Raw genomic sequence first — 14218 nt, forward strand, 5'->3', positions numbered from 1 at the left:
TCCACGGACTCAAGACTACAACTGGCATCTCAATGAGTGTGTGACAGCAGCTGCAGCCGTCCCATCTGTCTGACACTAAAGCAGTGTGTTCTCAGACTGAAAGCCTTTATACAGAGCCTGAGTATTGTTTTGGAGACCTTCCACATACATTGGTAATACAAAAAAAACCCTTTTAATTAGCATACTGAGACAATTAAGTGACACCTCAAATGTGTCTCCTCATCTTTCAACATTTCCTGTAAGGTGTTTTTTTTTTAAGACAAATTAACAGGGTTGTCTTCCTAATTCCAACATATGAAGGTGGTCCTGTTAACTAATAGGCTTAATGATTGTAACTTTTTTTTTTTAATGGAAGCCTATTTTCAACACAGAATGAATGAATGAAGAAATAAATAAACATAAAAAGATAACTTTAGATTATAAAAGAAAACAAAAGTAAATGTTTTATCCAACAATTCTGACTTGAGTTTATATCTCACAGTTCTGATTTGTAAGATCAGAGTCAGAATTGTCAGAATTGTAAGATGTTAATTGACATTTTGCAAGAAAATGTCAAAATTGTGAGATAAAAAGTAATATACTTTTATTTGTTATTTTATGGATGAACAAAACCAAACAAAATGGAAGATGTAAACAGAATTATGAGGGGGGAAAAGTTAAAATTGCTAGATCTAAACTCGGAGTTATCAGAAAAAGTACATTTATTTGCTATTAACTGATAATGTTCCCCTATACTCACAACTATACTTATGAGCTTGTGAGCTCTCTCTCTTTCTCTCTCTGTGTGTACTAGTATTCTCTATACATTATTGGAACCAAATGTCCCCACAAGTATAGAAATACTAGTAAATTTGGACTTTGTATGAACATTTTATATGGTCCCCATGCGGAAACAAGCTTTTACATATATATTACAAACATAATCTAAAAATGAAGAAAGTTTTGTGTAATGGGTTCAGGGTTAGGGTAAAGGGATAGAAAATACAGTTTGTACAGTATAAAAACCATTAATCATATGGAATGTCCTCATAGGAATATAAGTGTGTATGTGTATATCTGTTTATATTTCCCAATGGGGACTCAAACCTGAATACACACAGACTCATGGGGACTTATGTCATAAGCTTATAAATCATACAGAATTATTATTATTATTTTTTTTTTTTTTTTTGAGAATGTAAAAATGCAGAAAGTTTCCTGTAAGGGGCAGGTTTAGGTGTATGTCGATAAAAAGTGTAGTAGAAAATGTAGTAGAAAAACATGACACCTATGGAGAATCCCTACAAGCATATACTCAAAAAAGTCAACTAGCCACTTGTTTGATTTGAAAAATAGAAATATGTCTGATTAATAAGAATATAACACATTTACTTATGTTAAATGATTCATTCTTGTTATTTGTAACTAAATTATTATTCGAAGCAGTGCAAGTTTACTTGATTTGATTAGATGCATAATGGGTGCTACGAATAAATCATGTTCATTCAACAATTTATTTTTTTGAGTGTAGCAGATAAGTGCGCGTGCGTGTGTGTGTGTGCGTGTGTGTGTGTGTGTGTGTGTGTGTGTGTGTGTGTGTGTGTGTGTGTGTGTGTGTGTGTGTGTGTGTTTTCAGTGCAAATCCCAGCACACTGCCGATTCTAAAGATCTCATCAGACCAGTCAGTTACAGTGTTAAAACAAAATACTAACCTCTAACCTAAACCCCATTTCATTGTGGCTAAAATATGAAGACTGGTCGACAGATGGAAGCATTGAGCCAAACATCACTTTTATAAGGCTCTTGAACCTATAATGAAAGACTGCATTAAACATCAGCACATCTAAATCTGTCTGTTTAACTTACTCGTACACAGCACATCATACAACACACAACAGCTATTTTCGGGAATAAGTAGTTATAATTATTATCGTTTAAAATGGCATAGAAACTTCTTATTATGAATATAGACTAGGCCTAAATGCATTAGACACAGTGGAGTATTATAATCACACTAAAGCATAGCCTCGACTGCTTTACTGTGTTTTTATTAAAACTTACAACATAATAAAGATATTCACATTACATACATACATAGTTAAAACATTTTGGAAATTATATAAAAAAAAAAGATGTTGATGATAATAATGATGATGATAATGATGATGACGATGATGGTGTCAGCACCAACGAAAACATTCTCTTTATTATAAGCGTGGCTGCAGTTTTAAAGCAATACTTCATTTTAGTCATTAATGCATTAAGGGTTTTGTTGCTAAATGTTTACGCAGGAGGCGTAACCTCATCTGATGGATTTTCTTAATGGACGGAGCGATTTCGAACCGCTATTCCCTGTAACTTCTTTCAACGCTACGCTTGAAAACCCTCGATAAGGAGTCAATAAAGCGACACGTGTGTCAGTCGCCCCGGCGTGTTCAGTCCTTCGCCTACCCTGTTTATAACCCCCGGTGGGGGCTGATTGACAACCGTCTCAGCCAATAAAATGCTCGAGCTCGTGTTGAACGCATTCTTTTGGCTGAAGGAGATGTCAATCCAAACGCAGCGGCGCCATTGAGTTTCATTATGCTGCCGCCGCCGCTGCGCCATCATCACTAGCCGGCCGCTCGCAGCGCTGAATAATATCCGCTGTTTACTCGCCGTTCCCTGATCGCCTGTTATTCTTTACACCATCACGGATATCTTTGTGATTGGTTTGTGTACCATGGAAAACATCAAGACAGGACTTTAGGCTGTTATCTGGGTAAGTGCATTATTTGTGTTGGTTATTGTAGTTTAATAGAAATGGAAGCGTGCTGCTCACCATCCAATGCATTTCAATTCATGCACTCATTCTTCTCATATACTCATATGTATATAGTAATAAAAAGTCTATGTCATGGGATTTGCCCTAAGTATGCTGCAGCTGTGATTTTTTGTTGCATGCAGTGATTGTAACACTGCAGACACAATATTGCTTTTACTGTGACTGATATTTTTAGACGCAGTCGATATTTAGTCGCCTCAGTTATTCTGCTGTGTCGGCATAAACCTGCAGTCCGCATCCTTCACTTCAGCTCAGCTCAAACCCTCAGAGCAAAATTTGTTTATTGACGCCTGCTGGGTTATTGTTGCTTAAACTGCGTCAACTATATATTAGTGCTGTTAAATGATTAATCGCATCCAAAATAAAAGTTTTTGTTTACATAATATGTGTGTGTATTGTGTATATTTATGTATATATAAACACACACACATGCATGCATATTTAAGAAAAGTATGCTAAGGTTATATATTAAATATATTGATATTTGATATCAATTATATGAATATAAATATACGTGTAAATACAGGTAAATATTTTCAAAATATATGCTGTATGTGTGTGCATTTATATATACATAAATATACACAACACACACATATGTACAAAAAAACTTTAATTTTGTATAATCGCGATTAATTGTTTGACAGCACTAATACACACACATAATGTATATGCTTTATATATATATATATATATATATATATATATATATATATATATATATATATATATATATATATATAAATGATCTAATTGTTACTGAGTAACTTACATTTCAGACACAGGATTGACAGTTTCTCTTTTATCTTTTATCTATTAGCCTATTATTGCTCCTCCAACAAAACTAGTTCTAAACAAAAGTCAGAAAAGGATCAGGTGTTGCATGTTTTCAAGCAGAGGTCTTGGTGGTCTTTCGCTCCCGAACGAATAAGTGTTTTTGAACTAATCTGTTGATTAAATGGTTCTCGACTTTAAAAGACACTTTTCACCTCCTACTGACATAACCTCCAAAAAAAAGAGTCTCTGAAAAACTCCCACCTCTTGGTCAGCCTGTCTGGAGTGCTGCCAGTGACTCATTTAGCACACATAGGTGTAGGACTATTACAATTTTTGTCCAGTTCGATTCTCTGTAGATTGTCCCTCCCTAGCATCCCTTGCTCAAATTGTCATTAATCTTTATTACAATTGTTTATTTGGTTGGTTTATTATGTCTTTGCTTGTGGGCACTCTGGATATAGATGTTTTGGGCTAATCACCATTTGACTAATCACTCTAGAACCACAGATTTGTTTCCAGTTTCACTAAAAAATACAGCACCACTATATGATGACTACAAAAAAGCATTCTTCTTCTAACAACAACAAAAAAGATTCATCAGCTATAATAATGATCAACAATACTGCTGCTTCTTAAAAGTTGCAGACAGCAGTCTTGAGCATCATGTCCTCATCTGACTCAGAATGTGTTCTAGATAGTTAACTGATTGGGGTTCAAGACCATGTTCTGGTTCATGTTTGTTAAATGCACCGAGACCGACCAGTTTTAGAACATCACTCTTTTTCTTCGATCTGTGACTCATCTTGCCCTAAATGGTTCTACATTTGATATACAGAAGCTTTGGCTTTTATTTTTAATGTAACCTTTGAAGAGCAATAGCTTTCACTCAGAGTAAACTTAGTGAGAACAATCTAACATAATTGTAAATGTACTAATTTACGATTAGTACACTTCAGTATAAGCAATCCTAGTTGCTTATTAGCAAGCTTTTTATTAACATATTGGCTGTTTATTAGTATCAGAAAGTACATATTTTGCATGAGCATATTCTACATCCCTAATCCTACCCAATACCTGAACTTAACAGCTACCTCACTAATTATTAATAAGCAGCAAATCAGTAGTTTAGGCAAAAGTCGTAGTTAATGGTTTGTTAATAGCGAGAATTGGGCCTCAAAATAAAGTGTGACCTAATTAACTTACTACTACTTGTGCACTTTATTTCAAGGCAAAGCATTCATCAGTTCTGAAATCTCATTTGCATGCGAATGTGTTCCATTACAAAATATGTGTTTGCCACTATGGCACAAATGTAGTTTTTGGGTAGTCATTTCTTTAGGATAAAGCGACTTTGAATTGGATCTGTTTGAATGTTCAGTGTCTCTGTCACAAAACATTATGAGCTGCCTACCTAGACAGCATTTTTTTGGTGCATAAACCCCAAAAATGCTGACTAGATAAGCAGCCTGTCTGTATGTCTGCCAGGCAGTCTTGATTCTTGCTTTGTTTGATTCGTTCTTTTCTATCATAATCAGATGCACTCATGAACCTTCACACAGCAACCCACCATTACCCTCCTACGTGTTATACACACTAACTCTTCCATCTGGAAAAATTAAGTAGGCTTAGTGGGTCTCATATGTTCCAGCTTGATATTAACTAATTATTTTGAAATATTTGACTTTTTTCTGGTATGGATTAATTAATCCAGTACTTCTTGAGGCTTACTTGCTGAAATAAAATTCTTAGCATATAGAAGACGTCATATCCATAATGTGCATTACATGGTTAGTGTCCAAAAATGAAGCAGCTGGTCATAACATCAGTCTGCAGAAGCCTGGAAAGGTAACCGTGGAAACACAGACGAATGTTTGGAACATTCCGGGATTATATTTCACTTGCTGTTTTGACTGGGATGCAACTTTAAGCAGGAGGGTTTGCTGAGGTGAAAATATCTTGTTTATTTCTAGATAGTATCGTTTCATCCTGTTTTGCTCACCCTCTGTCAGATTTGTGCTGAGAGCAGACATACTGTGTGGGGCTCATCTCATAGAGACGTGCTTATGCCATCAGACATTGCCTTGGCTTCCCCCGCCTGCAATCCAGACGTGTTCTAGAGTGTAAGGTAAATGTCAGAAACTTGATTATAATATTGCAGGTAAAATGTCACATGTTGGGGAAAGGAGCAGAACAAAGACAACAGTTTGTGTGTTTCTAGAGCACATTCGCAGAAGCATGCTCCTCAAAAATGGCAATTGCATTCTCTTAAACTAAAAGACATAAGATGAAAATTGTGTACATATTGAATGTTAGCTTACTTAGTCTGCTCAAGAGCATGATCTATTTAAGTCCACGTATTATACAAAACAAGAAACTGAAACTATGCTTCTAACCACAGGTGGAGAGCTGTAGTTCCAACCACACAACTTTGCGGTATCGTGACGAATGTTCATTAGAAGTATGATTTTGGGAAAGAAAGTATCATTGAACTATGTTGGTAACGAGGAAACTTGCTTTTGGAAAACACCCCTGAAAAGCCAAAATAATGACGGCTCCACCAGTCCTTCCTTGGGCGACAAACGAATTCATCCACCATTGGTTGAGCCAGTGTGAGCGTTTACACTTTTCAGGAGAATCATCCTACGAATGGCTTATTTTAATTGTCCTTGCATATTAAATTGTGATAGGCAGTGTTGGGGGTAACACATTACAAGTAACGCGAGTTACGTAATCAGATTACTTTTTTCAAGTATCTAGTAAAGTAACACATTAATTCTTAATTTAAAAGGAAATAGCTGAGTTACTTTTTCAAATAAGTAACGCTAGTTACTTTGTTTCCCATATATTGACTGACAGCTCTCGTGTTGCCATGTTGGGAGAAATCGGGAGTAAGTGCAGAGGCGTTGGGTGCGGTGTGTGAACATGTTACTGTAGTTCTAGACTAAATATGAACATGTATTTACTCATCTCACTTGCGCAAAAAAAGTTTCAGTATTCCTCAAAATGAATAAAAACAGTCAAATGCAAACTCATAATATTATACAAACCTGCAACCATTAGATATGTTAAAAAAGACAAATATCATTTATGTATTTAATCCCATTTTATTAACCAATGTCTTTGCTACTGACCTTCGAAGATACAATTCAACCATACTAATAAGCAAAAATGACACATTCATGTTTCATTTGTGTTATTGTTATTGAATAGTGTTGAACTTTCTTCTCCTGCATCATATTCTTCATGCAATTAGTTTGAGCTGCGCCCTCTACTGTACAGACATGAATTTACATTTCCTTCAGCCTGAGGTGTATTCATTTCCGTTTTGTTGTGAAAGGGCTTTTACATTTGTAAAAGAAAGAAATTTTTATGTTAAAAATAAACAAGCAAGCACTGCCCAGATTTAAAAAGTAACGCAAACGTAACGCATTACTTTCCATTAAAAGTAACAAAGTAACATAATTAGTTACTTTTTTAGGCAATAATGCAATATTGTAATGCATTACTTTTAAAAGTAACTTTCCCCAAAAACTGATCAAGAATGTCAAGCTTCTAAAAGAAAATGTATAAAATATATAAAAGCACTACCGTAATACTTTAATTACTGATAGTGTGTATGTAAGGAACAGACTGAAATTTTGGTTGTTAGTCAACAAAAATCTTACCAATAAAAACAAAAATCTTTCAGAAGTTCTAAAATCTCATATAGTATATGCTCTCAGTGCATTTCAGTTTCATTCATCTTGAAATATTGCAAGATTTGAGATTTTATCCACCAGGATTTGACTGAATTCATTTTCTTGCATACTCTTCTGAGAAAGTAAAAATCCAAGATTGTTGGTACTTTTTGTTTTAGGATTAAGTGGATCTTGTAGGTCTTCATCTTCTGATCCAGCTGTTCTTTCTGTGTGTGTGGTTGACCAGTGGAAAGTCTAGAGTGGGTCAGGCTCTTTTTCGTCTCAGCTGCCCCACCCCCAGCCTCTGCTGAGGTCATCACATATCACCACGGCCCACGGCGCACTGCTCGGCCCTTGTGTAGGGAGCCTGTGCCTGTTCTTTGAGAGAGAACATCAGCCAGTACACAGAGGGACTCAACAGTTGGCCACTTTGTAGCCTGAGACCAGAAACGTACTTTACACAAGTATTCAAATGCAGCTGTGAAATGCTTGCCCAGGGCATATCAAGTGTGCTGTCCCACTGACCAAACTAAACAAGCTTATGCGCTGTCAGATGTTGTTTTTCAGGCCGTTTGCTATAAACATGACTGTTTAATTTGCTTGAACTAAGTAAGTGCTGTATTTCAGGCCATCAAAGTGTGTCTGCTAACATGTCTGTAATAATTCATGACATCATTTTCAGAAAAAGTTTAGAAGCTCTGTGTAAAAATACCATTTGGATAAATATGTAAATTTCCTGTGAAAAAGACTCTGCTTATGATAGGCTTTGGTCTCAGTTAGGGATGTCATAAATATCAAGAATTAAAATAGTTCTATTAGCAGTAGTATAGTGTGGTGACACAAATGAAATGATTAAATGAACTTCCTGGTTAAGATGCTTTTTATGTGAACTTGCAGTTAGTTTGTCCTCGGTAAACAAATTGGGGAAAATAATCAGTGTTAAATTTGATTTGCCTCACAGTATACATCCATCCAAACAGACCTGCTTATAGAGTTGTTGGTATTACAGTAATCAAACAATAAGAAAAAAAAGAGATCAATACTTTACTTTCATGCCTTTCTTTAATAAAAATATTATTAATAAATATTTAATTAATAACAACTGTGACAACCCAAGCTGTTACCTTTAATTGAGTTTGACTATGTAATTATCTCAGAATTAATGTTTAAAATTGAGGTTTGGGGGATGTAATATTTGGCTTTTTGTTTTTTGAAAAACAAATTTCTGAGCTGGAAGCTCAGCTGTGTCTTTCTGTGCTGCATGGTTTAGTTACACACATTCACACAATTGATGGCCAAATGTGCTTGCAGTTCAGGGTGTTCCTTGTGTCTGGATCAATATATCATATGTCTTGGTGAGAAGCTAAGCCTCCTAAATTCTAAATATTAAAATGGATATGGTTTTGCCACTCTGTCTTTAGTGATATGGTGTGTCATTATAAGAGAGACTGTGTGTGTGTGTGTGTGTGTGTGTGTGTAATGGTGATTGCTGTCTGGGAAGCAGACTTTCTAAAGGAATTCAATTAGCTGGAACAGTTTGCTTCCTCACAGTCCCCAGGGCCAAAGCTGAAGCACACAAACACAGCCACGTTTTGTCTCTTATCAAACACCCTCTTCATCTGAACCGCTGCTTGTTTGGATACAAAACATTGGCTAAATATTAGGCATTAACTGAATATATGTTGATAAGCACTTTAAACTAATAGTATTAATGGTTTAGCATTAACAGGTCAGTGGTAACTTTTGGCATACACTTTTTACAAGCTGTTTGAACTGAAGTGTGTGTTGGCAGTGTGTGTACATAACCACCCTATAATGATAAAAATCCACAGAGTGTTTTTTTTTTTAAATCTTGTTAAATCATTTCCCCTTTCTCAAATCGAGCCGATCCTAGATGCCTGTCTATGTGAGGTCACACAGACAGGCCCCTCCCACAATAGTTTGATTGACAGTAGCGTTTCAGCACAGACTGGACTGGTGCTTACCTAAGACCCACCCTGAGTGACTGTCATCAGTCCACCATTGTTTCACCACCGGAGCAGATGTAGACAAGAATGACTCCTAAGTGATTGAGGTGTTCAGTTGTTGGATGTAATAATGAACATAGCAATCGTCATTTACTCCTGACATCTGAGCTGCTGAAGACGCAGTGGTTTACGTTTGTTTTTGAAGGGAATGCACCCCGATCTACATGAATGCTTACTTGAATAATTTGTAATAAAAATTATTCACTGTATTTAGAAGTGCCCACAGTAACAATATTGCGCATATTCAATATTGTGATATATAACATTAAAGAATACCGGCACGTCTGTTTAAAGCCATGCTGTGTGAACAGAACTGCGCTGGACAACTGGATAACTGTCATACAGTGCGAGGGAGCTGTGCATGTGTGTTTTGCAGCTGCACGTACATGTCTATCATGTTCTGGGTTTTTCATGTGTGGTTTCGTTAACTTTCAGAGAAGCAGATATGATCTCTGTTTTATCTGAAGGTTTGGATCCGGTCACTGTCCACCACTGGAGCTACTTCAGTTAGTTTTGTGGTCTGGGCAAAACTCAGATGCTTCGCTGCACAACTCAAAAGCTGCCATCTGGAAATTAAGATTTGATGGATGAAATTTCACTTCACTGAACTTTTGTTATGTGAAATGTGAAAAGACTTTGCCATCTTTGGTATTTACTTTAGACACTGTTGTTATGGTTACAGGTCACAAATGCAATGTGGGCTTGACTTAACGCACAGCTGTATTTGAACTTTTCTTTGTCCCTTCCACTGGTATGGCTATTAGCGTCAGTCAGTGCAGTTTCGAATTCAATCCTACATTTAGATACGATTGTGTATTGAACCGCATGGAAGTTCGTTGTGAGCTCACTGACTGAGTTTAGCTCTCACAATACAATACATGAAGCTGACAACAATGCACATCGAATCATTTATGTGCATAATGTCCATTATTATGAAGGTATTCATGAAAGTGGAGAACTCAGTGAGCTTCCGCTGAAACGCATGACTTAAACACCTCTGATCGGCCAACAGACACATGTCTGTGACTGTATCAACACTTAACACTTTGTAAAAAGACAAAATACCATTTTCGTTCTGTTAGGATTATGTTTGGAGCAATTACGGATGTTGCACCACATTATGTAGAACTGTTCTAATTCTAGCCAAAAAAACAAACAAAAAAAAACCTGTTGGAAAACTAAGCAATCATTAAATATTAACCATTGGTTGAAATTTTTATTAGATCGCAAGATAATGAAACGGGTGACTGCTGTAGCTAGGAAGAATATTAGGCCTTATTTGGAATTGTGGTCACCTTTTCTTTTTCTTTTTTTTTTTTTCTCTTGTGTGTGAAAATAATATTAGGTATTTAGAAACATCTGTTGAAAGCAGGATTTTATAACCCCTAATTTACTGTATGTAACTTCTGTACTATTAATTATGTAAATTGCGAAACTGGCATTATGTGTTTTGTGTGTCTCTTATGTTTTTATTGTGCAGTGATGTTAAATGTATTTAAAAAAAAACACACACACTTTGTAAAAAGAAACCTTTTACATTCTTTACTATGGAAGCAGTTTCTGCCACGGAATAGAAACTAAAAAAAAGGTAACTACGACTTTTTATCTCACAGTTCTGAATGTTTGCATTTTGCAAGTCTGACTATATACACTCATAATTGCTAGTTATAAAGTCAGAATTGTAGGATATAAAACAAATTATAAACCAGATTATTCCAGATTTAAAATGAGCATTTTCACTTCAACCAAGAACGTCGGTGTGTTACTGGATTTAATGATACGCTTTATTCCTGCTAAACTCAGCTACGTCAAGTGTTTACATTATACAGACCCAAACAAAAGACATCTGTATGCCTCTGCTCTCTGGAGGTTGTTTGTGCATAATTCATGTTGTGAATTGTCTTGCTGTGTTTTCGATCAATTGTACGGGTGTGGGCATGTGTTGTTCGCAGGCAACAGTGCAGCTTTGTGTCTTCAGCAGTGAATATCCCGCCATGCCACTATCAGTCAGTAAATAACCTTCACTTGAATGTGAGATGCTTTTTTTTCTCCCGTTGTCTATGGTCTGAGTTGCCCTCTCTCTAACATATAAAGCGTCTGTGTGTGTGTGTGTGTGTGTGTGTGTGTGTGTGTGTGTGTGTGTGAGAGTGAATGCACAACAGCCTCAGGACTGCATCTTCACGAGAACCCCACATGATGATATAGAGATAGACAAATCGAGGATAGAAAAAGAAAGTATAGTGCATGCTTGGAGTTCACTAGACCTAGAGCGAGGAAGACTGAACATGTGGAGAAAATAAACAGCATAATACCAGTGTGATTTTGAGCTTGAATTTTTTTTTTTTAATTAGTTAAATTCTTTGTATTTTTTGTCAGTGCTCTTTCATTTAGAATTTGGACTTTATTTTAATTGGGGTATATTTAGGGCTATCAGTTGATGTATTAAATGACATTATTTGTTTAGCACTATGTTATATGTTGACATTAAAGCAGTTTTGTTTTGTTCTGTTTTGTTGTTGTTTTTACTATTTTTTTTTTTTTAATTTTTGTAGTTTTCATATTAGTTAAGTAGCACTTTCCCCCTCATAACTGGTAAAGACAAACATTTAGTGGCATAGTCAAAAATCAGAAACTCAAAAAAGGAATTAAAAATGGCTACAGAATTAAGTTCAAAATGCTTGATTTAAACAGCCCTCGTGTAACAGAAAATGAAAGGTTTTCCTTTCTGTGAGTTGTACAGAGCGAGCGCTTCCTCTAGTTTGCATCCAAGCTGTTCTAAAAATACAACAGAACCCTCAATTAAAGATTTCCCTCTGCCTGCTCCACACATACAGTCTCTGAACCCTCGGCTTGTTTTGCTATCTTTTTTGTGAATAGAAGGATATTAAGGCAGTGCACCAATTTTTTTTTTTTTTTTTTTTATGTGACACAAGGGACATGATGTCACATTTTAATGTCATTGCCTGCTCTAAATTCAGTTGGGCTGGACAAGTTCTAAGCTACAGTAAATACCTCACTTTAGGTAGAATTCACCTAAAATAAATAAATAAAAAGTTAACAAAAAAAGTATATTAAAAAATATTATCATGTAGTACCAAAGTTGTGTGATGCTATTTTCTGTGAAATACTAATTTAGGCTATAATATATACAGTATAGCATGATATAATATTTATTCATAGTAACTACAATGACAAGACAATTTATTTTTGAGGTTTCTTTTGTTGTTGTTGTTTTTGGAGATAAAGATGTTGTAGATACAGTAGGAGTTCTTCATCAAGAGTCTAGCAGTTGCTTGGAACAAAATGACGTAATTGTAATATTGAACAAATCTTAATTTATGGTTGTTTCAACCCTTTTTTTATTAAATCTTGCCAACTCAGCGTTACAGAACAGATCAGATGTTGTTGCTTTCTATAATAATTGTCTTTCCAACAGTAGCTTTTCATTTAAAAATGATCAATTTACTGTACTCTTAAATCATTGAATTTGATAATTCATGTTGCATACCAAGTTGGTTCGAACCTAATTAAGAAAATGGGTTTGTCCTAAATATAGCTCTCCTTGGAGGTTAATTTTATTTCTATCATCTGTGCTTTGCTTTTGCGTGCGTGTTTTATGTAGACTGTGTCATCTCAAACAGATTGCAGAAAAGGCAGGCAGTATTCGCACCTCGTTATATAAATTATCAGGCAAATAATGTTGATATCTGTCAATCTAGTGTATGAGAAAAGCTATCAGTGTCTGTCACATTGAAAATGTCACATAAAAAGGCTAAATGTCATTATGTCACATAGGGCTGCACGATTACGACAAAAATCATAATTGTTGATTATTCCTTTGAAATTGTTATTGCGATTATTAATTACGATTATCACAATTTACATTGAATGATGTTTATACCATTGTTTGATGCAACCGCATGCCGTATTTTTATATGAAAATAAACAAGCTGAAAACACTAATTAATCGGATTGGTTTCTTCTTTCAATTTTTAAAAATATGAATGGTATTATAATGTTATACTAAAACTAAAACAATGGAAAAACCCTTAAGATAACATGTAGAAAGAAAAAAAACATTTCTTAAGTGTGCAGAATAACATAAGTGGACTTTGAACGATTAATTGCCGCTTTGAACGATTACGTAAAAGAAATATAAAAGCAATATGTGAAAAACTATTTGGAGAATTCATTGACATAAACTTATTATTAAGATATTCCAATTATTATCAAGTGGATTTAAAATCAGAAAATGGCTTGCTTATTCAGTATGCATGACTTTTTCTGACCCATGTGTACATCTTTTACATACAGTTAGTGAAGAAATGGTAAAAACAGTGCAGCCGTACAGATAGTCAGAGGTCTGGAAAAGGTTGACTAGGGCATCAGTTGTTTGCGAGGGGTTACACTGGGTGTCTGGGATGTAATCTGTCCCTAAAAACAGCAGCTAATACCATTGAGTGTGGGGATATAGAAAGGTTGATTGTGATTAAACTGTCCTAGAGTGATTGACATTTATCTTTGATTATTTTCTGGTTGTTGTTCTGCACAGAGGTCTATAATCCAGGTCAGAGCAGACTATAAAGCTGCTGTTTATCACATTATAATATTAATCTGTGTCTCTCTTTCTGTTTCTCTCAGGATTCTCTTCTGAACACAAAGCAATGTGGAGGAAATAAGGATCGTGCTGTGCTTTGAATACAGGTGAGAGTAAAACACTGCATCAGTTGCGTGGTCAGGGAAGGTGTGATGAGCTATAGCAGGCTTACATGAAATCGACACCCACAAACTCACTGCAGATTTCTGCAGAATTTGAAGATGCAACATTAATAACTACAGATCGAGCACTAAGCCATATGGCAAAATATTTGACCAATATTCACAGTTTTCTGCTTTTTTTGTGGGTCTCCAACAAAGAATAGGATGCAACAACA

At 35.5% G+C, this 14218-nt stretch overlaps 1 protein-coding gene across 1 annotated transcript in view; it reads left to right on the forward strand.

Moving 5' to 3' along the window:
- Window positions 1-2514: 2514 nt before the first annotated feature.
- Window positions 2515-14218, forward strand: part of fynb (FYN proto-oncogene, Src family tyrosine kinase b) — a 50969-nt gene continuing 39265 nt past the window's right edge. Inside the window, 2 exon segments of the mRNA XM_042747394.1 lie at window positions 2515-2740; window positions 13926-13988. The gene's annotated coding sequence lies outside the window, so the exon portion shown is untranslated.

The sequence above is a fragment of the Cyprinus carpio genome, chromosome B20, assembly GCF_018340385.1.
Source record: "Cyprinus carpio isolate SPL01 chromosome B20, ASM1834038v1, whole genome shotgun sequence".
NCBI classification, from domain to species: domain Eukaryota; kingdom Metazoa; phylum Chordata; class Actinopteri; order Cypriniformes; family Cyprinidae; genus Cyprinus; species Cyprinus carpio.